General features: G+C 41.2%; 1 protein-coding gene across 1 annotated transcript in view; it reads left to right on the top strand.

Annotated features, from left to right (window-relative positions):
- Positions 1-4,205: 4,205 nt before the first annotated feature.
- gatad2b (GATA zinc finger domain containing 2B) overlaps positions 4,206-24,677 on the top strand; it is a 52,822-nt gene continuing 32,350 nt past the window's right edge. Inside the window, exon 1 of the mRNA XM_037092697.1 lies at positions 4,206-5,165. The gene's annotated coding sequence lies outside the window, so the exon portion shown is untranslated. The remainder of the gene's footprint in view (positions 5,166-24,677) is intronic.

Raw genomic sequence — 24,677 nt, forward strand, 5'->3', positions numbered from 1 at the left:
CTTTGGTGGCTTAATCTTTCTTATTTTGTGAAGGAGGAATGGACAGCAGTCAGTGGGCTACTGTACTACTGTGATATTTGCAGAAAACAACATTAAGTCATCATGGGTCGTGCCGTGGCTCCTTGCCATCCAATTTGGTACCACGGTGTTGTCATGGTTGTGGAAAGGTATCAGTGAGGGGACCTTTTTATGTCTAATACAGGTGGAGCTTCAGGAGATGCCTTCACATCCACTCTGAGATGTCAGCCAGGCAAGCAGAAATAAATGCCTCCATCTGAGTGTCAGATGGAGAGGAAGACCTTATGGTTCATTCTGTCAAATGTAGCAGGTTCAGGAGAATCAGGACGGAGAAGAGAGTGTCTACTCCAGCAGTACGAAACTTTTCTGCAAGGAGAGTCATCAAGTATGCAGTTGGAAATGTTGAAATTGTGTTTGCTTCAGATGCACTGAGGGTCTTTCCAAGATAAGCAGGTGTCAAATCTAACTGGAGCGGTCCACCTGATAAAACAGCTTTCTTTCGGCAGCAATAAAACCTTGCGTTTCACCTGGCAAAATCAACGTTCCTACTAATGGCTTATAATTCATCTATACAGCAATAGTGAATGTTTTATTAACCATGTATAAAGTACTTAGTTACAAAGAGTATTCTGGAGCCGTTGACAGGAATCAATTAGAATGCTCTGCAAAGGGACAAACTCTACAGACTGTCAAATATGGATCCAGTACTCCTGAACAACAGACTGTACAGTGTGTTACTCCGATTTTATTTCATTTGAGTGGGGAAATGGGGAAATTTCTTTGCCACAGCAGCCAAAGGACAGTAATATTACAAAAACAATAATAACAGTAAAAAATAAACAATATAATAAAAAGATAAGAAATAGAATAGACTTTTATATACAAATAAAATGAATACTGTACAATATGAACAAATATTTGTTTGTCTTAAAGGATCAGTTCACCCATAAAGTAAAAAACAGTCATTATCTCCTCCCCCAATACTGATGGAAAGTCAGATGAAGTTTTGTCGTCCACAATACATTTCTGTAGTTTCAAAGCAAAACAGCATTGCAGTAATGTCCTAAACACCTAAAATAGCTGGGGAACAGCACCAAAAAAAAACATAAAAATTGCTCCATACAGCTCATCTGTTGTAATCCAGCTCTCTAGAAGCCATTGTAGCTGTGAAGATAAAAGTGGGTGGGTGCTCCTGTGGGTGGAGTTGTATGGAGCCATGTGAATTTTTTGGTTGTTTCACAGTTCTCTCACAGTTGATTGTTGATTGGGCTGCCTTAAACTTGGCACCTCCTTGGCATTCCATTAGTTTGTCAGTTACGTTTGCAGATGACGATTGTGCCGGTCTCATGCATTCCGTCTAATGTGCCGCATACCATGTTTTCTGTAATCACATAATGCAGCACTCCGTAGTACCCAGTCACAGCTTTTGCTCCATTGTTTTCGCTGTTGACTGACAGTCGTTGCACCCGGGTCAACGCTTGATTCTCAGGTTTGCCCTTTTCTCTTCAATGATTCTGACACAGTAATGCAGCACAAGTGTGCTACTTGAATTTTAATAACTTGCATAATTTGCATGTTTGTATTTACTGTTAAACTGGTATATGTGTTTGTCTGTGATACTGTATCCCTTGGGGCCTCAGGCAATCTAGATAAGACCAACGGTTCTGGCTGTGGCTCCTCTGGGCAGGTGGATTTTTTTGGATTTTGTCAGACATTGTCCTGAGCTCAACCCAGGGAAGCCTCTGCAGCCTACAATGCACTCAGCACCCTGCGTAGTGCTGAAGAGCACAGCCTGGGTGGTGTCACAAAGGTGGGCCCAACCTTTGCCCTCCTGGCTGAGGCTCACAGGAGGTAGAGATACCTGTCATCCAAATAAAAAGTGCTGCACCACTGATGGGTTGATAAAGGCATATCAGTCTGCAGCCATGGCCTCTAGACTGGCAAACACTAATGCATGCAATGACCTGAAGTTAGAGAACCCTGCCACCTAAGTGCTTGTCCAGTTGTTCAGTGCAGTCCAGTCTTGACTTTTGGTTTCTGTGCTGGAAGACTGTTTTCCCATTGGTTATTTCTCCAGCCAAGCAAGTGAGTGGGTTGGGTGCTTTCTCGGTGGATGCTGGATGTCTCAGGTTTGTGAAAGGAGACACAAACTTCTAGGATTGTGACACATTCTACAGGGGAATGGCTGCGCTGTGGCCGCTGTTTCGGGCCGTGTCCTTGGAAAAGGTGTGATATGTTGCCGGTTGCACAGCCATCATCTACTCTCACCAGGTTTTATTGCCTGAACTTGGCTTCATCCGCTGTCTCCTCATCTGTTCTTGGGGTCATAGGGGATGATCGAGATATTCATTGGTTGCCCTGTCTGGTCCCTTTTCGACTACTTATCCCTGACCATTGTAACATTGTGATTTAAAAGGCTCCCCATCAGAGAGCACGATTAAGTGGTGTGCCCCTTGGATAGTTTCCTCTGCAGAGTGAGACAGTTGGAGATTCACTGCAAAGCATCAGTGGGTAATGGCAGTGGCTACAGTCAGTGCGTTTACATGACACTCAAGAAAACCGAATTACTGGGTTAGTCTGACTATGATCGAATCTTTGAGATGCATATACACACCATACATAGTCTGACTAAAATCGGACCGGATGGGAATTCTCATTGTCGGATTGATACACCTAGATGATTCTATTGATAATCGCATTACTCCTGCATGTATACGTTCCATCGGATCGGATTTTTGCATTCTGCACAGGCTCGAGAGTTTTTTCCCAGGGCCGTGAGCCAGAAGTAGAAGGACGATGGCAGCGGCGTCGTTCCTCCAAAATAACCGCAAGCAAGAGCGCCATTGTGCATCGAGTTTGTGTAATTATCATGTACACATATACGAAATGTACAAAGATGTAGCTTCATCTCGCTCTTCGTACGCCATCTTTCTCGAGGCAGAGTTTGCTGTTGCTGGTGACGTAAAGAGGTCAGCCTCATTACATTAAATGAGGCCACCTAGCGTACCGGGGTATGACATGCTTTGGCCAGTAATTCGATTTTCTTACCGGAATGTATACTCGGAGAATTGCAGATGTCTGATTGAGCAGCAAAGTCGAACTATGGCTGTAATCCGGCTAAGCTGTGCGTGGAAATGCACTGAGTGTTGTCGTAATATGCAACTGCAGCCTTACAACAACACTGAGGGGACACGCCACCTTAAATTCATCAAAAACAATGTTATCATCCATCGCAATTTGTCACTGTAGACATTGTCATATGCCAGACATCACTCAACCCTACCCACAGGTGTGATTCATTTGGTATAATGCTCCTGATCTGAGGGTTATAATCACATGTTTACAGTATTAATATGATATTAACATATAATATTTAATTGGATAGAATTCCTAGTATTAGCATCACAGATGCTGGGTAGATCATTCTGGTAAAATAAAATGTAAACTGAATTAAACTCTTTTTGGTGGCACCATGTTGAGTGACAGAAGCAGCACAGGATATTATTGAGGATTCATAAAGAGGGGATCTGTCATCCTTGAGATCACTGAAGATAACATAAAATACACTGAAAACATGAACGATATAACAAAACGTCATACTGTAAGTGGAGATACAACCAGTGAAGCCACTAGAGGGCTCACTCTCCATGGCAGTCAATACTATAGGCATCTGTTAGCAGCAACATCTAACTTCATTCATTGTCTCCTGCCTGTTCAAATGTGTGTTATAGTCTGACTGTACCTCCCGATCACAGTGTCCCATCTGCAGGTCACACTGTGGTTTACCAGACGCTGATAACCCTTTCACACCTAAAACTAAGCTGTGTAATGGTGATTCTGGTGTACACAGAGCCACATATGAAATACACGACACGTAGGCTACAGAAATACTATAATCTGTACCAGGAACATACAGCAGCCTCTGCTGGTGCCAGGACTGGAATCAGAAAGTAAAGGGCTCACCCACAGCTGACATGACAACAACATTCAAAGTAAAAATATCCTGTGTTAAGCACTTGATAAATAATTTAATTATTGAACATGAAAAGTAGGTCAGCAGGTCCACCAGGATCTTATTAGTGATGGTTATCTATTGTTCCAGGTGAAAACAGTTTTGTAGATACACGCTGACAGTTCAGTTTCTGGCATTCAAACATCTTGAGAAAGATCTGAATTCACATGAATTCTTGTCTTTTAATGAGAGGCTTTAATGACTATAGAACTACAGGACCCATACTGAGGACATGGAAGCCAAATATTTACATTGACTGACTCTGGCCTCCTCTAGCTGCATAATGACACACATGTACTGCAGTGACCTGGTCACAGTAAATAAGGCCCATAGCTGTTCACATTCCTGTGAATATTTTTGAACGGTGGCCCATGTGAGGAGCATGACGCTGCAGGCAAAGTTTCCTTTGTCACAGCATTTGGACTGATGTTGCACAGACAGCAGCCTACAGAGGGCTGCCTTCATCAGGATGGGAGTAATGACGTTTCTTATCAGCCATCCGCACTGCTGTCACGGCTCTGTGTTCCCTGTGTTGGCTCTTTGTCATGCACGTGTGTGCACAGAAGGCCGTTACCCGGTCTAACAAGGAATCATATTGGAAGCAGGCAGCAGCCAGGTTTCTGTTGATCCCTGATAATGCACTCACGGGCGCCATGTTGCTGAAGAAGAAGAATTCATGTAGCAGGTCTGATACGACCTGCTCACTTTAATGAATATGAACGAACACATTGTTTCTTCAGCCCATTGGAGTTAACATGGCTCTCCATCCAGACCCAGACAACAACACTACTACTAACCAATCAGGTTTCTCTCTGTCTCCGCCGCGGAAATGAAGGCCCAATCAGCTGTCTGAGTGCTTCCACATATAAGAGCCGAGGGACCAATCAGCTGCCTGTCTAAATCTGCTGGGGAAACGAGCAACCATTCAGCTGCCTGTCTGGCCTTCACGGAGTGACGGCCTGGCCAATGAGCTGTCTGTCTGGCTGCACCGAGGGGGTGAGCGTCTGCCGAGGCCCAATCAGCGGTTCAGTGCTGCCTGCCGGTGCCGGGGACTGGTGGTGAGGAGCCGCTGCAGCGCGTCAGGACCGGACCGTGAACCCGGAGACGGTACACACCGAGGCGAAAGGAGACACAGGTGAGTCCGAGGATGTATGCGAGGCCTGGCTCCGGCGGGAGATGTTTTGAAATGGCAGCGGCGGGATTGACGTCGCTGCAGGACGGCTAGTTGTTTTGTCTTTTTACTACCGGCGGATATGCTGACAGACAATAGAGCGGCTTTGCTTTGCTATTTATTGATGCAGGCTGACATGTTGGCGACCAGCAGCCGTCGCCTCGAACTGTTCAATTCCATTTAAAGGTCTGGAGTGGCAGCACAAAAATCAGCGGGTATCTAAATCCCCCCCAGTTCTTATGTTTTGATAATAACCGATCTGTTAACGGCGATGTTGTGCTTTCATTGTGATGGGAACGTTGTGCGGAATGCCTCCAATCCGTTTCATTGTTTGATCCAGAGTCTCTAGGGGTTAACTCAGTCTGGAGACAGAGCCAGGCTTCTCTAAATACTTGTTAATGCTCATTTAAAGAGCGCCGGGATGAGAAGAGATGTTCGAAGCGTTTTATTAAAGCAAAGCTGCGGGAAGTGGCGGATTAAACGGCGCTAGGAGGAGGCCGGGGGTGCTGATGGCTCTCAGCAATTAGGAAGAAAAATTCGAAATGCATCAGCCATTTACGTAGAGACTCAACTGGCTCCATATGCACCTAAATGGCTGCCTGGCGCCTGACAGCATAACCAACATTTTACTGTAAGGGCCAGGCTTTTTTTTTTTCAGGCCGAGCGGCTGATTGTTTCCTGAGCGGCGGATTAACGGAGGTAGATGTCTAGATGACGTTAGAGACCAAACGGGAATCAATATTTAATGTGTGCTGCCTATTATTCTGCAGTATACAGGAGCTCATTTCGTGTCTGTTGACCAGAATTGGTCTGTGCTGCTGCACTGCCACTCAACATTTACATGAGTCACATGCAGATGGATCCACAAATAACTGCGATCACTGTCTTTGTGATTGTACTGTGTTGGCTCTTACTAGATTTGAATATGTACAGTCTGTACAGCCTTTGAGATGAGAGGGGTTAAATGAGGTAAAGATAGAGGCTGTAACACAATTCTTAAAGTCATATCTTATCTTCCCATCATCATCCATTACTAAACGTTACAAAACAGTTTTTTTTTTTTAAAGTTCCATCTAAGATGTACTGTAGCAGTTACAGCAGCTGTGGAGAAGGAAAGCCTGGCCCATTAAAGACTGAGATTTTTGCCACGGGAAAGTTGTCTGTTGTGATGATAACTTGACAGACAGCATGGAGGTGGCTATCATTGCTTTGTCACCGCTTGTCATGATACCTGCACCCCTTTTACTTTCCTCAACAGAGTCTCACTTTCAACCAGCTGTTTGTTTCAAGTCTCCTTGTGCTCACTTGACAAATTTTCATTGCAGCATGGAAATAAAGTAGCTCCACGGCCTTTGGTTCTGAGATAAAAGTTGGCAGACCTTGATACACTCAGCCCTCCACTCACATAGTGATAGTGGGTCTGTATGAATGAATGGTCCCTGCTGTTGAAGAGTGTGAATGAACTGTAGTATTCTCAATGATGGAGTCCTTACTCTTCCTATTTCCAGCTCTGAGTCCCCTGGCAGCCCCAGTAGCATACAGATGAAGACTCCCATACTGTTGTGACAAATTAGTACAGTATCTATAGAGCATTATAGTGTCCGTATTGATCAATATGCAATCAGTGCAGTTAGGTTTTGATTTTTTTAGGGAATTATTTAGCAGGTCTTTATTGAAACAATTCATACCACGATTAATTTTGTTCATAAGACAGTGGATATCTATAAGGTCATTGCCATTGGTGGTCAAAGGAATGTCAAGCTCTTTGTGCTCCTTTTTAAATCTCTATGTTGTTGACTGGCTTGCCCTTAATGGTGGTCAAGCACAAACACCTGCTTTATTGTATCATATATTGTTGAGATGCAACATGGTACTGGGATCCCAAGTTCCCTTAATTGAATGACTTCCAGCACAAAGTGTCACTCTGCACAGATTGTGAAATGGAAAAAAATAATTACAACAATTTTTTTTTATCTCATGAAGAAATAAAATTGCATTTACATTTTTATAAAAATAAATTGCTCTTTTTTCGCTATGAACATCTTGTGGGCCAAATTTAACCTAAGTGTCTAACTTTGGCATGCATGGTACCATTAGGGCATTCCTGGTGTTTAGTTAAATAAAATAAAAAACACTAATGTCAATAAATGTAAGTAATGACCAAATTAACAATCTGTCAAACCTCACTGATGAGCTTTGTTTAACTGCATTTTTTTTTTTAACTACAAAAAAGGGGAAAAGTCAATTGCTGCAACGTAATGTTTTTGCTGTTTTGTTTGTCCATGAAGTGACATGGTCTTTAACTACATAGGACACCAAATTATTAATTATTTCATTATCTGACCGTGGCAGGTTATGTGATCCTAATAACATTTTGTGTCTTAAAGGATAACAATTTTTACACATCAGTGTGCGTTTACGGGTCTTGGGGAACAGCAAAAAGTAGTATATAGCCTTTTGTGGCACCAGAGGAAGCTGCGTGTAATCTTATATATCGCCCCCACTGATGTCACTCATTTGCTAGTTGCATTGTGGGTATCAGTGACGATATCAGGAGACAATATCTCTGTTCTGCTGTATCAAATTGATCATTTGTTTTTAAACTGTCCATAATGAGTCCAACATTGTTATAAGTGTATAATTCAGATCATTGGACTGCTTTGCGAAACCTGGCGCCTACATTACCCACAATGCTACATAGCCTCTGAGTGACACCACTAGATACGGTTCATCAGTTTACATGCAACTTCCTCTGGCGCCAGAAAAAAGTAATACTTCTTTTATCACATATGCAGTAGAACTTCTCAAGTACAAATACACTTAAATGTATGACACTGGTTAACCTTTACTGATGGAATGCAATAAAGTACAATACAAGAGGTGCCTGCTCTCAGCCCATGGCCCAACATCAACTTTCAGTTTTGGCCTTCCAAGGACATAGTTTGGCCACCCCGGTATCGCTGAACCAATAATAGATTTTTGAGGCCAGTACCGTTATTGAAAATAGCGCATGGATGCCTGACCATAACCCCTCAGGACCCAACCCTAACACAATCTCAGTGCTGCAGTTCACAGAAATTGTGACCGGCTTGAATCGGGTTCAGATGTATAAAACACACTGTCTGTAGAGTTCAAGTCAGGTCCGGTTACTTATCTCCTGGCACCGTCAGGTTTGGATAGAAAAAATGGCTCAAATTAAAAAAAATTAAATACTGATAAATTGTCTGATATTCATTTGTACAAATCCCACACAAATTGCCGTTTCTGTTTGGGATCATTAACTTTGGTTACAAGGGAATTTTGAGCAAGATATGGGCTCAAAAGCAGATTTTACATTTGAAACATAAACTGTTTAAAGGGTCAACTATAATATAGCGGAACACTGTTCCAAAATAAGGTCAAAAATACTGTTGGCATTATATACTGTAAAATGTGTGCTCAGTGAAATCTGCTGGAAAGAAAAACTCCAGACCGTCGGATTTGTAAGGTTCAGATTTGTAATCATTAATGACTAAATCCACAACAATGGCAGTTAAAGTTCAGAGAAAAAACACCCATCAGTATTTATTTACAGAGGCTAAATTAGGACTGCGTAGGTTTGCTTTGATCAGATTTGATTGACAACAGCCTGGCAAGCAAACAAGCCCACAACTGTTATCAAATGTTGTGTAATTTCCATTTTAAAACCTTGATCGGTTCACTATATCGCATGAACACCACCTTCATCCAGCTGAGCCACAACTGTCATACAAAGTTCTAAATCTGTCTGCTTTATAGCCGCAGCGGTGGTTTGCCAATTCTCTGCCACTGGTCATCCACACAGAGCCAAGCAGCCCCAACGTAAAGGTGAACCACTGTGTAATTCACACAGAAAGCCGCGGACAGTTTATAATCATATGGATGCTGTTATAATGTATCGTGGTTGAGATCCTGACCCACCAAACATCCTGGAAAATGTCGAAGTTACGTTTTTTGCTCTAAATTCTATGATTAAGTAATCGGCATCAGTAAACTGGATGCTGTCTGACTCTGTCACTCGCATGGAGGGAAGCTGTTCACTGAAGTCTCAGTTGGGAGGGCTTACCGTCGCGAAGATTTTTTTTTTTTACAACAAACACTTGGTGAGTTAAAGTTTTTTACCGGTGACAGATGCTGTTTTTCAGGCAGAAATGTGACGAAGAGTCAGTACAACAGACAGGGTGACACACGCTTCTCCATATATATCTGCAGTATTTTTTTCCTCATATAAGTTGCAAAGGACAGGTGCAATTACTATGTTACTTTTGTTTGGTCATGTAACGTCGTTTTGTCAGACATTTATCTTTATATTGTTAAGTGAGGGCCCTGTACAGCTATCAAACTGTCAGATCGACACACCCTTGTCATGCGACACCGGCTTATCCATTCGCACTGGTTCGGTTTGCCAATACAGCACCTCTGATACTACCTTCAGAGGCGTATCAGTTTGAATGGGGCTACTGCCTTATGGCAACTCTGAGGGGACACGTTAGCTGAAATCCCCTCCCCCCTCCACACCAACAAGGTGTCATTGTCTGTCAGGGTGTTTCACACAGTGCGTTTACATGCACAGCTTAGTTAGATTACAGCCATAGTTCGACTATGACACTCAATCAGACAACTGTAATTATCCGAGTATACATGCCGGTGAGAAAATCGGATTATTGGGCCAGAGCATGTCATACCCCGGTTCGCTAGGTGGCGCTGTACCCATTTCTACTCGTGGTAACAGAAACACCTCTGGCTGACCTCTTTACATCACCAGCTGCCTTGGCATTCAAGAAAGATGGCGTATGAAGAGCGTGTTGGGTTGATGGTTCTACAGTTATCTGTGCTGTCAGCAAATCGTGGTGATGCCCCCATCTTCCCGTGATAATGCTACATTTTAAACCACATGTGTGTTGCATGGGGCATGTAGAGAGCTAGTTAGCTATTAGGCTATTAGCAGTTGGTGGAGAGTAGAATCCTGCACTGTGTTAAGCTAATGTGAAATCCCGAAAGTGTGGTGTAGTGATTAAATATGTTTGTAGGCTAACCCTGAAGTTGGCATTGCCCTGGTCCCCTCTGTGGGATTTTTTTAAATGGATTTTGGATTGTGCCTGTCTCTCATCAGAAGTTTATGATACTTAGAGGTTTTATTCATCAGGACTTTTGGGTGGACGGGTTTCCATGTCAGCTGTGATGAAGTTCGATGTCCTTGACAGCCTCTGTAGTCTCATTTAGACACTTGCAACCCCCGTTTTTAACATATGGAAGAGCTTTCTAATTGAACCGTGGGACATTTAATGATGTATTATGTTGTAGAACTAAACATGTAAATATCGCCAGCCTGTGGTATCTACACACCTTATTTCACACATGTAACTCAAGAGCTAATAGTTCTAATACAGCTCTAATAGTGACTGTGAGATGAAGGAACCGGATGTGCAAAAATTCTAACGTTGAATTGACGTGACTGTGCGTGGGACAGAGAGATGGTGAGTGTTGTGTTATCATCATAGGTGTCCCTTACTTGGCACGTTGAAGCTTGAAGCTTCACAATCTCTCGAACTGTAGTAAGTATGGTTAGGTGATGTCTGCCAAATTGGCATATGAAAATGCTACAGTGACACATCGCAATGGATAATGGCATCGTTGTTTATTGATTTGAAGTGGTGTGTCCGTTCAGTGTTGTTATAAGGCAGCAGTTGCATATAAGCTCACCACTATAGCTTTCGCTGTTTCCCACTGTTGCTCTGACATGAATCTCCAACTGTCTAACCCTGCAGGAGGAGGAAACTGTCTCCTGTTAAAACCAACATAGATCCCTGTGCCAGGTTTAAAAGTGCCCTCGTCTCTGCACCTTATGTCTGAAACTTTGCTATGTTCAGCTTTGTATGCATAAAACAACACTGGCCTAATAGCCAAGGAAGCTATGCTAAGAAACAGTATAAAAATGGCATCACTGGGGTGCCATTTAGCTCACTTGGTAGAGTGGGAGTCCCATGTACAGAGGCCCTGTCCTCGCTGCGGCAGCCCTGGGTTCGAGTCCCAGCCTGGGGCCCTTTGCTGTGTGTCACTCCCGTTCTTTCTCCTCCTGTTTCCTGTCATCTCTCAAGCTGTTCTACCAATACAGCCATATAAAGGCCAAAATGGCAAGACTGAGAGAGACAGCGACCTGCAAGAAAAAAAATGATGCCACTAATGTAACCTAGTGTCTTGGGTTTGCCTAACTGAGCTGGTTTAATAAGAAAATAATCAATGGGACATGGAGAGGTAATGTTTCACTGTGCAGCAACACCCTTCATTTCCTCTCCCCACGTATCACAAACAACAGCAACTCTTGAGTTATGTTAAGGTTCTTTGCTGTTCCACCCTGTCGTAAGTAAAACTTAGGTGCGCACTAAGAAGTGCCAGAAATATCTTAATCTTTACACAGACTGAATGTTACTTATTATGGAATGTCATAGTTAGTAATGATGTTTATTCAATCTACAGGAAGCTACCAGATGCATTGCACTACTCTTTTGCATTTGAAGTTGTTGATTCATTATTTCTTCCACACATTCCTCGTTCCTTCTCCCAGCAGACACTGTGACTTGTCATAGATAGTCACAGGTCCATATGTTCACCAGCTAGTTCCTTACTGGTCTGTCTGTTGTTTGCTGCTAAGCAGAAAGTGTACCGCACAGAGCCCCACAGTACAGGACCAGCAAGTATCCCTTAGATGTGTTTGTCAAACACTTCTGACAAGGATATTAAATGGAGGCAGGATATTTTACTATTTAACTTTACCGTCTAAAGTGACATCAATGCTCTGCAACAGAAAACTTCACTGGACGAATTTTTAAAATACTTTTAGCCCAAGCATTTTACTGCATTATGTTATGTAAAATATGTACATATCGAACAACAATTAAGCTGGTAGTGATATCTCTCCAATATATCTGTGATATAGCAGTTTGGCTCTCGTACAATGTGCTGGGTTTTTTTATAGCTTGTAGGTTAGCTGGAAATAGAATGTGTGGGCAGTACAATCAGGACTAGCTACAAGAGGCTAACTCGCTTATGAAATTTGGTGATAATTCTATATTAGTTTATCACCTCAGCATTCACAGTGAAAGTCATTTCATCCACTTTGAATATGAAAAATATCAATTGATGCTTAAAGGAACAGTTCACCCAAAAAGTCAAATTAAGTCATTATCTTCTCCCCACATACTGATGGGAAGTCAGATGAACTTGCGTAGCCCACAAACAGTTTCTGGAGTTTCACAGCAAAACAGTGTTGCAAGTCTCCAGCTACTTAAGTTGTTACGTAAAATGCTGCAACACTGTTTTGCTGTGAAGCTACAGAAGGTTCTGTGGACTACACAACTTCACCTGACTTCACATTTGCATGTGGGGAGGAGATAGTAACTGGTTTTGCCTTTTTGTGTGAACTGTTCCTTTTAAGTATTCTCCAGAAATCATAACTGCATGAAACATTCAACATTATTGTCCCTCACCATGTGTATGTTGATCCAAAACCAGATAGAAAAAATAATAATTTTGTATATTTTTTTTATGAATTCTAAACTTCCTATTTTTCATCCCCTTCCATGTGATTACGGCGGAATGCATGGAATTCCATAATAATACAAAAAACTTGGTGTTGGAGTCATGTTTGACATGAAACCAATCTGAACAGTTGCTTTGTTTCAGTAAAGTTGGTTTGGAGCTCAGAAGAGTGTAAGCATCACTTTGTGTTTGAGAGGACAGAAATTTGCATTATTACCCCTTAATTTGAAAAAAGTCATATTTGAGTAGGTGTGGGTAATACCTGTAACCTGGCACTAATTGATTTATGTGATTTTAATGAATGTGTGTAAAGCAATAAGGCAGGGAGTGGTGGTGTGTTAACTAGTAAATTAAGGGGTAGTGGGTAAATGACTGTGTTATTTGTCCCTGAGTTTGGAGGAATGGCCCAGCAGTCAGTGGTAGTGCAGCTGTGACTAATCCACAGGGTGAATAAGCAGTGTGCTGATCATTGCTGCATTGCTGTGCTGCATTTAGCCAGGTGCCGCACAAGGTCACCCCAGTCAACTTGTCTCAATGCATTCGTCCTAATGCTCACTGTATACTGAAGGGCACTGCTAGGAGAGGGGGACTTGGGATGAATTGAGGGGCTCCCAGTGGAATCCTTGCCAATTACATTCTGACAAAACATGAATGATCACCCTATGAAAAGTGTTCTGCTCATTTTGACCAGAATTAGAATACTACGACTGGTAAATGAAAAAACAAAAGTTATATGCAGACAGTGTGTAGTGGGGAGCAGTGTGCGAAATACCTGTAAAATATTCTGGGAGGTCCCGTCTGCCGATTGTTGCGCAATACCGATCTATACACTAAATAAAATGGATGAATGCATGGCCCTTTAGGGCTTCCTTACAATGCAGACACGACAATAATTGACGCCAATCTGGCACATTTACAAGCGCAATCAACTGAATAAATGCCAGGTATAGCCTATTGGTGACTGACATGCAATCAGTGCACTTGCAAATGAGAGCCTGCAGTATGACCGATCATGTGACATTATTTAACCATTCATGTACAGCAAATATGATCAGACAGATACATCATTGAACACATTCACAATGCACATTCGCCTAACCGTACAAATAGGCCATCTCTCAAATTAAAGAAAGGACCATGGCGGATGCCTACAACAAGAGGCCTCTCCGTTCGCCCACCTGCTTTGTTGTCCAACCAGCCTGCACGTCACCTGTGTTAGCAACAGTAGCAGCTAGTGTTACCTCAGCACCTGCTGTTTCTTCGGAGCACTCAGCCCCAACTTCACGTTGTCGCTTGCTTGCCATTTTTTAGCATGACTTTTTAACATTAGGTCTTTCTTCTGTTTGGCACACATGGCTAATTTGCATACGTGCACAGGACTGGCTGGCTTCGCTTGGCAAAAAATAGAAGATATTTGTGAATAAATGTTTCATTTTACTGACCATTAGTGACAATAAAATATTTATTTATTATTTTATTTTATTTTATTTTATTTATTTATTTATTTTTTTTTTTTTTTATTTATTTTGACAAAATTTGGGCCCCCCTTCAAATTCTGCTTTTGAGGCTCTCTCTGTGGCACTCTTTGTGGGGGCTTGAACTCGACGATAAGGCCAGCCGTCTCCTTTGCAGAGGAAGTTACGGTCAAGCCAACTGCATTAAATCGTCCTACTGCTCTTTTTCTTCCGTTTTACAAGCAGCCTCGGAACCACACCGCCATTGTACTGGAGTACATAACATGATGCTATTCACTGGCAGGTGTTCCATCTTGTGTGAGAAAACAGGACAAAATCAATATGTGGCTGTCAATATTGATATTGTGGCAGACCCTCAGAAATAAATTAATGTGTAGGAAACACTGCAATACATAATGCACCAAAATATGACATGGTTGATCAGCGTTTTTAATGCAAAAGCACTTTATTTTATCTCTACCCACACCTACCATGTGTGTGCTGTTTTAACAGTTGTACGTGTTGTTCAGTGTGGCTTTAAAACAGATTATGGATGTATTAAGAACTACCTGAAATGAAGGAGCCTGTCAACAGGACCTCACATATTCATAGTTTGTGCCATTGGATTAATAACTTCTGTATACAAGTGAGTTCATTCATGCTGTCAATGTAATAATTTCATGCTCACTAATTATTAGTAAGTGCAATCAACTATCATCAGGAACTCTGGTCAGAAATTGTGAGAGGGTGGTTCTGATCAGTTAACTAGCAGCTGTTTATTGGTACTGGGGGCGTATACAAACACTTAAATCACTCCTTTGTAGTCACATTATTTGGTCTTTGCATTTCTTACATTTGTCGAGTTTCTAATTTTTGAGGCAGTTAGAAGTTGTAAAAGATAATGGTAATTGCTTGTTGGTGCCAAATGGCGAGAGTGAATGAAGTGAGTTGATCTGATTTATGTTTTTATTTCAAAAATGCTGTTGGTTGTATGTCAGCGAGTTCAACATACGTCCATTCTTCACACCAAAATGTGAGTGAGCATAACCTTACAACAGAGAAATGCTGTTCACTGAGCCTCCTAGATAACCTTGGTGGTCTCTGTTCTGGTTTTGGAGTATTTTGGGGTGTTACTTTACAGCGATAGAAGAGGAGTCCAACCCACACTGTAACCCATATGCTGCACTCTAATGTTTGTTGTTAAAGTTCCTTTTGAAGATGTTTTTATATTGCCCAATACTATGCTGATATTCCATCAGGTTTTACAATTTAGTCCAGGTGTCCAGGTTGACTAAAGTGCACTACTACTAAAAATAGTAGAGTGGAAGCTGAACACTATCAGTATGAATGCATTCACTGTTGTAAAGTTGAGACATCTTTGTTTAATTGATGTGATGTGTCTTGTGTTTGTTTTTAATGTTTGTATTTTCCTGCTCCGGCTGGACTTTGAAATTATTCCTTATTCTAATTCTGATGTAATTCTCCAGCTGCTCCAGGTCTTTGAGCTGGATTGTCGATTTTATAAAACTGGTATTGAAAACGGTATTGCTCAGTAACCAGAATTAAAGTCAAAGTCATTAATGTCTGTGGAATTGGCATATGACAATGTCTACAGTGACACATCATGATGGACATTGACATAGTTTATGAATTTGAAGTGGCATGTCCCCTCAGTGTTGTTGTAAGGCAGTTGCATATTAGCTCACCACTGTAGCCACTGCTGTTTCCCACAGTTGCTCCAACTCACCCTATAGAGGAAACTATCGCCAGTTAAAATCAACATACTGTGTCAAGTTTTAAAGCATCCTTGTCTCCACACCATATGTCCCTAACTTAGTTTTGTTCAGTATCATATGCATAAAACAGTGATGGTGGAATAGCCAAGCAAGCGAAGCTAAGAAGACTGTGTATAAAAATGGCATGACTGAGAGAAACAGCAGCCCACGGGAAAAGAACGAGTATCTTGCGCTTGCCTAACTGAGCTGGTTTATTAAGAAAATAATCAACAGGACATGGAGAGGTAATGTTAGTGCACTAAGCTGCAACACACTTCTTTTCATTTCCTCTCCCCACATATCGCAAACAGCAACACATCTTGCCCTACGGCAACTCTGAGGGGACATGCCTCTTAATTGTGCTCTCTGGTGGGGAGCCTTTTGAATCAGGATGTTACGATGTCAGGAGATTTAGTAGTCGATTACTGTAGCCATTGGCGTTGGAAGATGGCATCGTCCATCGGCCCAACCCTATTACCCAAAGTAAATGTACTGGAGTCAATAACTCATTACTACCCACCTAGGCCCACAGTGTTCCATCCAGTTCATTGTTTAATTAAATTTGTCTTTCAGAAATCTGCTGAGATGTGTCGTTGTTCCTAAAATTCGCATCTGATATTTGCTCCATATGTTTAAAAAAAAAAACGCAACAGCTCCCAACGATCATGCATTAGCCCCTGAAATACCCAGAATGCAGTGTGATGTGAGCAATTTGAGCACTTTTCTGGCTGTGTATTATTGTGTGGTGTTGACTGTCAGGGATTAGTTTAGCTAATATCACTGCACTGATTGCTGTGTGCTAACGTGTTGTATGCGATGCTCTAATTGTACTTGATTGTCTTTGGCACATTTGTGTCTCTGCTCTGTATCGATGGCTGACTGCCACATTCAGCCCCATTTTAAGATGTCTGTGCTACCTCTGTGTGCCTCGCTCTGACTAAATGTCTCATGTTCCCGCTGCTTTTTTTCTTTCTTCTTTTTCTCTCGTTTGGCTGGTGAAACAGCGTTTGCCCCACCCTGTGGTCTGAAGTTCTGCACTCAGTCTTTTCTTGTCAAAGTGCCAGCTCTTAAAGGAAGAGATTTTCCTCTTTCTGCTCTGAAAACACCGGGGCTACTGCTCCTCCTTCGCCTCCTCCTCCTCCTTACCTCCCACCCTTGCTCTTTCTCTCTCTCTGACTGTCTTACTGTGTGACGTCTTGACCACTAACGGCTACATATTAAGAGATAATTCCATACCCTGAGGTTACAAACCGGCTCAGACTGGCTCAATGCGTTTTGTCTGTGCTCCATTCCTGGGTGGAAAAAAAAAAATTAAAAGAAAAGAAAAATTTATATATATATATATATATATATATATATATATATATATATATATATATATATATATATATATATATATATATATATATATATATATATATATATATATATATATATATATATAATTTTTTCTGAAACACAAAGCTAATTTGCTGCAGGAGTGCCACAGCACCAAGAAACGTCTACCTCTGTTGTCTGATAATAAGGAATAATTAGTGACATATTTCTGTAAGTAGTCTATCTGGTTTTACCTCAGGAAACACAGTAGCACCATTTCCACTTTTATTAGGTAGTTTTTCTAATACTGGGGATAAGGGATCACTCAAAAGACATCTCACTGTAACACAAAGGATATCAGTATCTCAGCTCTGTGATCAACCGATCATGTGTTTTTTATGATTATATTATACTCAATCATTAATTGATTCCACAAGTTACCATACTATATATATATTGCATTATCGCATTACTGCATTACATTCAGTGTTTTAGGGTCAGTTTTTAAGGTACAGCGTGTTAGTAAATGCTGATATAGCAGCTAGAGCTGAACACTTTGAACAAGTATGCAATCCTGAAAAAATGGTCCTTGCATAAATGCCTTTCAGTGTTGCGCTGACGAAAACTTCCCACCAACTCATTAGCCCACAAGAACACCTGGTACATTGGGCTTTATACAACATAATACACTCACTATCTGTAGAGTGTTTATCTACTGCTAATGCAAACCAAATGTTTACAACTGCTGCTGCTTCACATTCAAAGCATGTAACTGATTAAAAGTTATCATGAAGTAGGCTATGTGTTTAATCAGTTTAGCACTTACCATTAGTGTTCGTCAAAAATGCGTCTGCTGAGCACAACAACAACTGTCATCTGCATTTTTTGACAGCGGGATAGTTTGACACATGTCAGAATAGTTTTATCCTGTCCATTGGAGAAAGAAATAATAAGGAGCTGTTAAGAGGAAGAGTTACGGGCAACAGGCTGCACACCTCCAACTTCTCAGTGAGGTAACCAGCTCCTTTTCTCAAATGAATGTAATCACATTCCCTGTAAGCATTGGGTTTAAGTCCACAATACAGCCAAAAAGGCCCTTTTGCTTTTCGCTCTGACAGCAAATATTCTGCCATTGTCTTGTCCTTTACCTCTGCTTACTCTCAGTATGACTGCTGAAATGTGTTGCAACTCTGCTGCCGGTGCTGCTGCTGCACAGAGCAGATGAATTTGTAACTGTTGCGTCCATCATCCGACTAAGTATTGATTAAAACAGAAGAACAATGGTGGGGGCAAATAATGTAATTGGTGTACGCCGACTACCGATGCCCACTCTGCAGGAGAAAGATGTTTTTGAAATTGGTGCTACATGACAACAGGGAAAATAAACGGAAAATAGATCTGTGTTGGTGGTCTGCACCATCTGATGTTTTTTTCTGATTGTGTAGTTGTTTTTATCTGTTCCTTGTTTATTGTGTGGTTATGTCATTTCTGTTTGTGGATTGTGTTCTTATGAATGTGTCTTGTTGACAAGTCTCAATGAGACTGCCTGATTAAATAGTGAGAAGATGACGTTTAAAAAAAAAATGTATTAAATAGGATAAGCTTGTATCCAGCATAATCACTGTTTTGTTTCACACCAGACAGTCAGTCAGAAGTGAACAATAAGTCCTCTTCACTACGATATTACATTAATAGTTTTGACATTACTCGTTGACCATCTGGAATTTATTTGATACAATCACCTAGATTGATGAACGTTCATAGACAAAGAAACATACTATGTTGGCCTTTAAAGAAGGTACATGACTTAGGGTTGTGCAATATACAGATATTATATTGTTAATGTGAGTCAGTATAGGGGCTTAGATTGAAGCAAGTCTTTTCCCGATTTTAAAGGTTTATTACTGTAAGGTGACGTAATTTTCTGAACTTACCGGACTGTTCTACTTGTTTTAATACTTGGGTTTAGCTTGGTTATTGTATCCACATATTTTATTATTTTGGTATTAATAACTAATATCACATTTGATTTTATTGCCTAGTCCTTACATTAATTAAGTCTTTTTGAAGAGATTTCAAAATATAGATGTTAATTTATTGTGTATTGCAATGGCCTTATCTCAGTATTTTTAAGGCTATATCTGTGTCCATTTTGAATTTTTGATATAAGATGATTGATAAGAGTTATGTTTCTTAATGGCGTCTGAACATAAATTGCACACACATGAATGCAGAGAAGACCAAGAGTTAGAAGTTCAGCAAGCTCACAGAATGACTGTTGTATTAGTTACAGCTGACTGAACCTGCAAACCACAGTTATAGGTGTAGAATTTGACGCTGGCTGTACTTTGATGTTTTCTAGAGCTTCAACTCCATTGCTAATGGGGCAATTTAAGAGCGGTTTTGCTTTGGGGCACCATCAACTCATGTAAAAATGGTTGATGGTTTAGCCGTGGCATAGTAATTTTTTGCTGTGATGTAAGAAAGGTGTTTTTAACATGGTGTCTACCCCCAATGATGGACATTAAAGAAGCAAGATTAAATATTAGCCTGGGTATACTGGTCTGCCCTCCTAAAAAGCTTCCCATAGCTTCCAAAAGACACTTTCTTCATACATAACATTCACATGAGAAGGTAGATGAGTCACCTCCACTGTCTTGCAGGCGGTATGGCACAGACATGGCTCAGATTCAGCGATTATTCCTTTATCTTCAAGATGTTGGCGGCTTTGTAAGGTTTTGTAAAAGTAAATTTTATAAACCTTATTTGCATCCACTTCCATTATGGTACTTCAGATCTCTGTGTGGAAGTTAATTGTCCCCAGAGGAGGTCTCCTGATGTTTTGATGACCCAAACAGCATTCTCAGGACAAACCGCCCAGTTTGCAGTTTGCTATAAAAGGTGTTATGAATAAGATGATCATGAACCCCATTGGATGACACACAAATTACCCACATCGCATCATCCAGTCTGCATTGAAAATTGGAACCTCTGTATCTGGGGGACGTCTGTCCGATTCCGTCATTATATGACCATACTTGACTGCTCAAATTGTCAAAAAATGAGAATATTGCTTTTACTGAGCACATTCATGCTCTTATGATTGTAACAAATATATTATTTTTATATAATGTATATATTCATTTATATTGTGTATTATGTATTACTGTATTGAGATGGTCATGTAGCCCCTAATAGCTATTTAATCCTGGTGATGGCACACTATGTTTGTTTTGTTTTTTTAGGGATTATTCTAATACTTATTAAAGACACGTCAGGCTGTGGCGACATCAGAGGGCATGCACCTCTTCCTTGCATGTCATGTTGTAGTGTATGATGTGGAGAAAACAACCTGTAAATGTCATGTAAATCAGATGATGTTTTTCTGGCTTCCTGTGTCCAGTGGGTGGCGCTATGGGTATGACACGGTATTGATGCAGAGGCAAATTCAGGGCAACACCCTCTACATGTGTATGTCTACATGTGTGAGCAATTTGGTGTAGATGGGAAATTGTATGTTAAAGTAATGAGGACTTCCTGCTTTATGGCAAAGCATCGAAATGGACCGCACCACCATGCCCACCAGGTATAACAGAAGGCAAAAGCTTTTGATAACTTTTGATATTCAAGGTCTGAGGATGATACTGACTGAATGTGAAATCTGTGGTTTTAAATCCATAGGAGGAGTTTGTCAAGTGAAATGGTGGCAAAAATCAAAATAGCCGACTGAGTATTGATGCATAGACACATGCAGGGTGACACCCTCCAAAGGTGTCAGCAATTTGGTATTTATGGGAAAATGTATGTTGAAGTTATAAGGGCTTCCAGCTCTATGGCAAAGTATGAAAATGGCTTAGTTTCCATTGGACTGAGAGTTTGTGACTAGGGATGTTTATGTGTGTCTGGTCATGACACATATGCATAATACATTTCGTAAATGTATGCGCACATAGGCGGCGGGGATTTACAGTAGGGGGCGCTGTAGGTTCCCCAGGCTACACCAACACCCAATCATGTTGAATTATCAAATTCTTTGCCAGATCTAATGTATATTCCAAGTTCGGTGAGTTTTGGGGTAGGTTCAAGCCTCAAAACTGCGACTAGTATGCAGAATAAATGGGGAAAAAAAGTAAGAAGAATCCTAACAAATTCAATAGGTCTTCGCACTGGTGAGTGCCCGGGCCCTAATTAACAGAAATCGTAGAGCCCGAATAACAGAAATTTGGAACTGATTTGTGATAAAAATGTATATCTGTGTCTCGTCTCTGGTCCAGCTCCGTTACTACCTTCACTGGCCGACCAGAGGTGGAACAAACCTGTCACCTCCTTCCCCCTCTAACTTTCACAGAGCTGGCAAGATTAGATTAGATTTTTAGATATATTTACGATTCCCGCCTTCAAAAGGCATTGTGTATAGCACATCAACGGTATGAAAGATCAATGAAAGTATATACAATGGAAAAGATAACAGCAAAACCTAATGTAAAGACATGTTTCTAATCAGACGGGTTGCTGTTAATGTGGATTACCACTGTGATAAAGCTTGCAACATTAATTGAGCTTATATAACCCGGTTCAGAGTTACACTTTCTTATTTTGAGGTTACTAATTCTTTATTTATTGACGTTATTACTTAAATTCATTTTAACTTTGGCCTGCCCTCTCTGTGTGGATGTAATCTTTCACTGTTATTTCCTTAACAACAAAAGCAAATATATACATTCAAAGTGTACATAAGCTTCAATAAAAAACTTTATTCAGAAAAAGGAAACAAGAAAAGGCAGCTTGAATAGAGCGATTGAAAAAGTGCAGCGAATGTACACAAAAACACTGATGCTAATAATGTGAAAAATTCTGAGTATCAGCCCTGTTAGATTGTCCAGGCACATAATCAGTCCACCCCTATGGATGAAGGCATCCCCTGGCAGTGTCAGTGGGTGGTGAGCTGGCTCAGGATCATGTCTTTGTCACTGCAGCCCTTCTGACTGGCCTGGTTGCCTGCATGGTGGAGGTTGAACTGTGAGCATGCTACGCCCTCCACTAAGGTTGCAGTGTGGTAGCAATCCATTGAATCTGAATCCAAAATTAAATCTGCATATCAAATCCAAATACTTTCTTATCCCTTATCAAATCTATGGAGGTTGGCTTCAGATCTGTAATCACATTTTGTTGACTAAGAGGCACAAAACTGTTTTTAATGGCAGCCTAATTAATGTTGACAACTCCTAGCTGTAACCTGAAAATGAGAGTAGCAGAATATGTGACATGTTGATTAAATGCGTATAATGAATTTGAAATAACATGTGTCATCTGCTGGCTTTTCATCAGCTACTTGATTCAAATAGTGGAGATCCTGATTCAGAGCTACTGAGCTATAACTAAAGTGACGTTCACGTTCGTACTAAAGATGAAAAGCTGCTAGATGAATGTTTCTACACTGCTATTCTTTGTTAGTGAGAGAAAGACATGAGAAATTCAGATGTGGCTCAGTGAATCTGTGCGTTTTGCCACCTTCAGTGTCTGAACTCAGTCACTCAGCAATGCGCCCAAATAAGTTCTCCATATTCACACACTCAAATTTTCACTCGTACATGGAATTAAATTTTCGCACAGTAGAGCATGGCTGTCATTAAGGAAAGGAGGGCTCTAACAGCAGCAGACCGAGGTGGATAAAACAGAGTTCAATAAAGTATCTGATTTTGATTGGCTTTATTGCTACAGCTTTGCCATGTCTGTTTGCTGATTGGTTGGCTATCAGCAGCATGACACAAAAACTACTGAAAGGATTCTATGAAACACAGATGGAGGAAGGGGACACCCATTAACCTTTGGTGTGAATGTGTGTATCTCACTTTCTTTATTATTGTGACATTTCAGCATTTTATTTCTCAGGGAATAATTCATGGATCTTGATGAAATAAGTCAGGTGTATTTAAGTGTCTGATAACTGTGAGGGAGAACACTTTGATGCAGATCCAAATAAAAATCTGGATTTAGTGGATTTAAATAGGTTTTATTTATTATTGGATTAGGCATGATTGAATTAAAGGAGACTGTTGGCAGAGGTATGCTCTCTACTGAGTGCCATTCTAGTTTTAGCTGATACCAATCCTTTATGCCAGCATCAACTCTGAAACAGATCCTTCAGGATATCACTGATTTAATTATCTGATATTATTATTTGATTTTATTCCTAAATATAGATTTTCGTTTATAGATTGAACAAATGATAACAACTGCCATTATTAGTTCTCAGAATTTTGAAGTGATTTCTAATTAAGCTTGCTGAGTCTGACCAACAGTCCTCAAACAATGTGGAGCATCCTCATATTGAAAGACTGTAACAGCTTGGTGTGTATCTTGTCCCAAAGCAATGAACTAATGGTCACAGTAATCATCATATAAGCTTGTGTGGCTGGTTGATGAGCGGCAGGAGACATGGATGAAGACCTCTGCTGTGTGGAGTGTGTTGGTATGAGATGAATCCTGAACACTGTTTCTTTCTCTCACTTCTTTTACTATGCTCTTTGTCTCCAACTGCACATTCACCCCTCCTCCTCCTCCTCCTCCTCCTCCTCCCCTTTGCCCCCTACCACTGCCCCCATCCCCTCCCATCAGTACCCTCCACCCTCACACGCACATGTACACCCCCACCCCTCAGGCGACAGCAGAACAGGAATTGATTAGTGGCACAGCTTAAAAATAGACGACTGGTTGTCATAGCAACGCCCACAATGAGCTGTTGTCTAGTTTAATAAAGAGCAGCGTTGTGTCTGAGCTTGAGGTGGAAGGTGTGTGTGTGTGTTGCCGTACGTGCTGTTTATTCACAGTCAGCAGGTGAAAGTGTGTGTTATTATCACACTGCGGTCCTGCTGGATGTGACTTCTGTACCGAGCCAATGCACCAATCAATTCAACCGACAACAAAACACTACCAGCATCCTTCTCTCAGCTCCCATTGGCTCTGGATCTGCATCCCACAACCATCAACTCCTGAGCCGCTCCACACAACCAATTACAACTCTGTTGCTATGGGCTCCGTTCTGATTGGCCTCATTAGTGTCAAAAACTGGCCATATGCAAATTTTGGTCATATTCCCAGCAGCCCTGTCATCAACATCCTTTACAGCCAGGCAGCCGCTTTATGTGTATGTGTGTGTTTTGTTGAGATGTTGTTCCAGTGTGTCAGCTGAAGCAGCGAGCTGAGCCGCTGCCTCCTGTTGGCACACAGAGAGAGGTTCGTTGTTCTGGACATCTCTCCATCTTTTCCAGCACTGGCTCAAGCAGCCAGATGGTAGCTGCCTCTGGTAGTTTCATTAGACTGTTGGTATGATTAGACACAAGGATTTTCCTGCACACACACGGCAGTCTCTG

This window comes from Acanthopagrus latus, chromosome 3 (assembly GCF_904848185.1).
Source record: "Acanthopagrus latus isolate v.2019 chromosome 3, fAcaLat1.1, whole genome shotgun sequence".
Lineage (NCBI taxonomy): Eukaryota > Metazoa > Chordata > Actinopteri > Spariformes > Sparidae > Acanthopagrus > Acanthopagrus latus.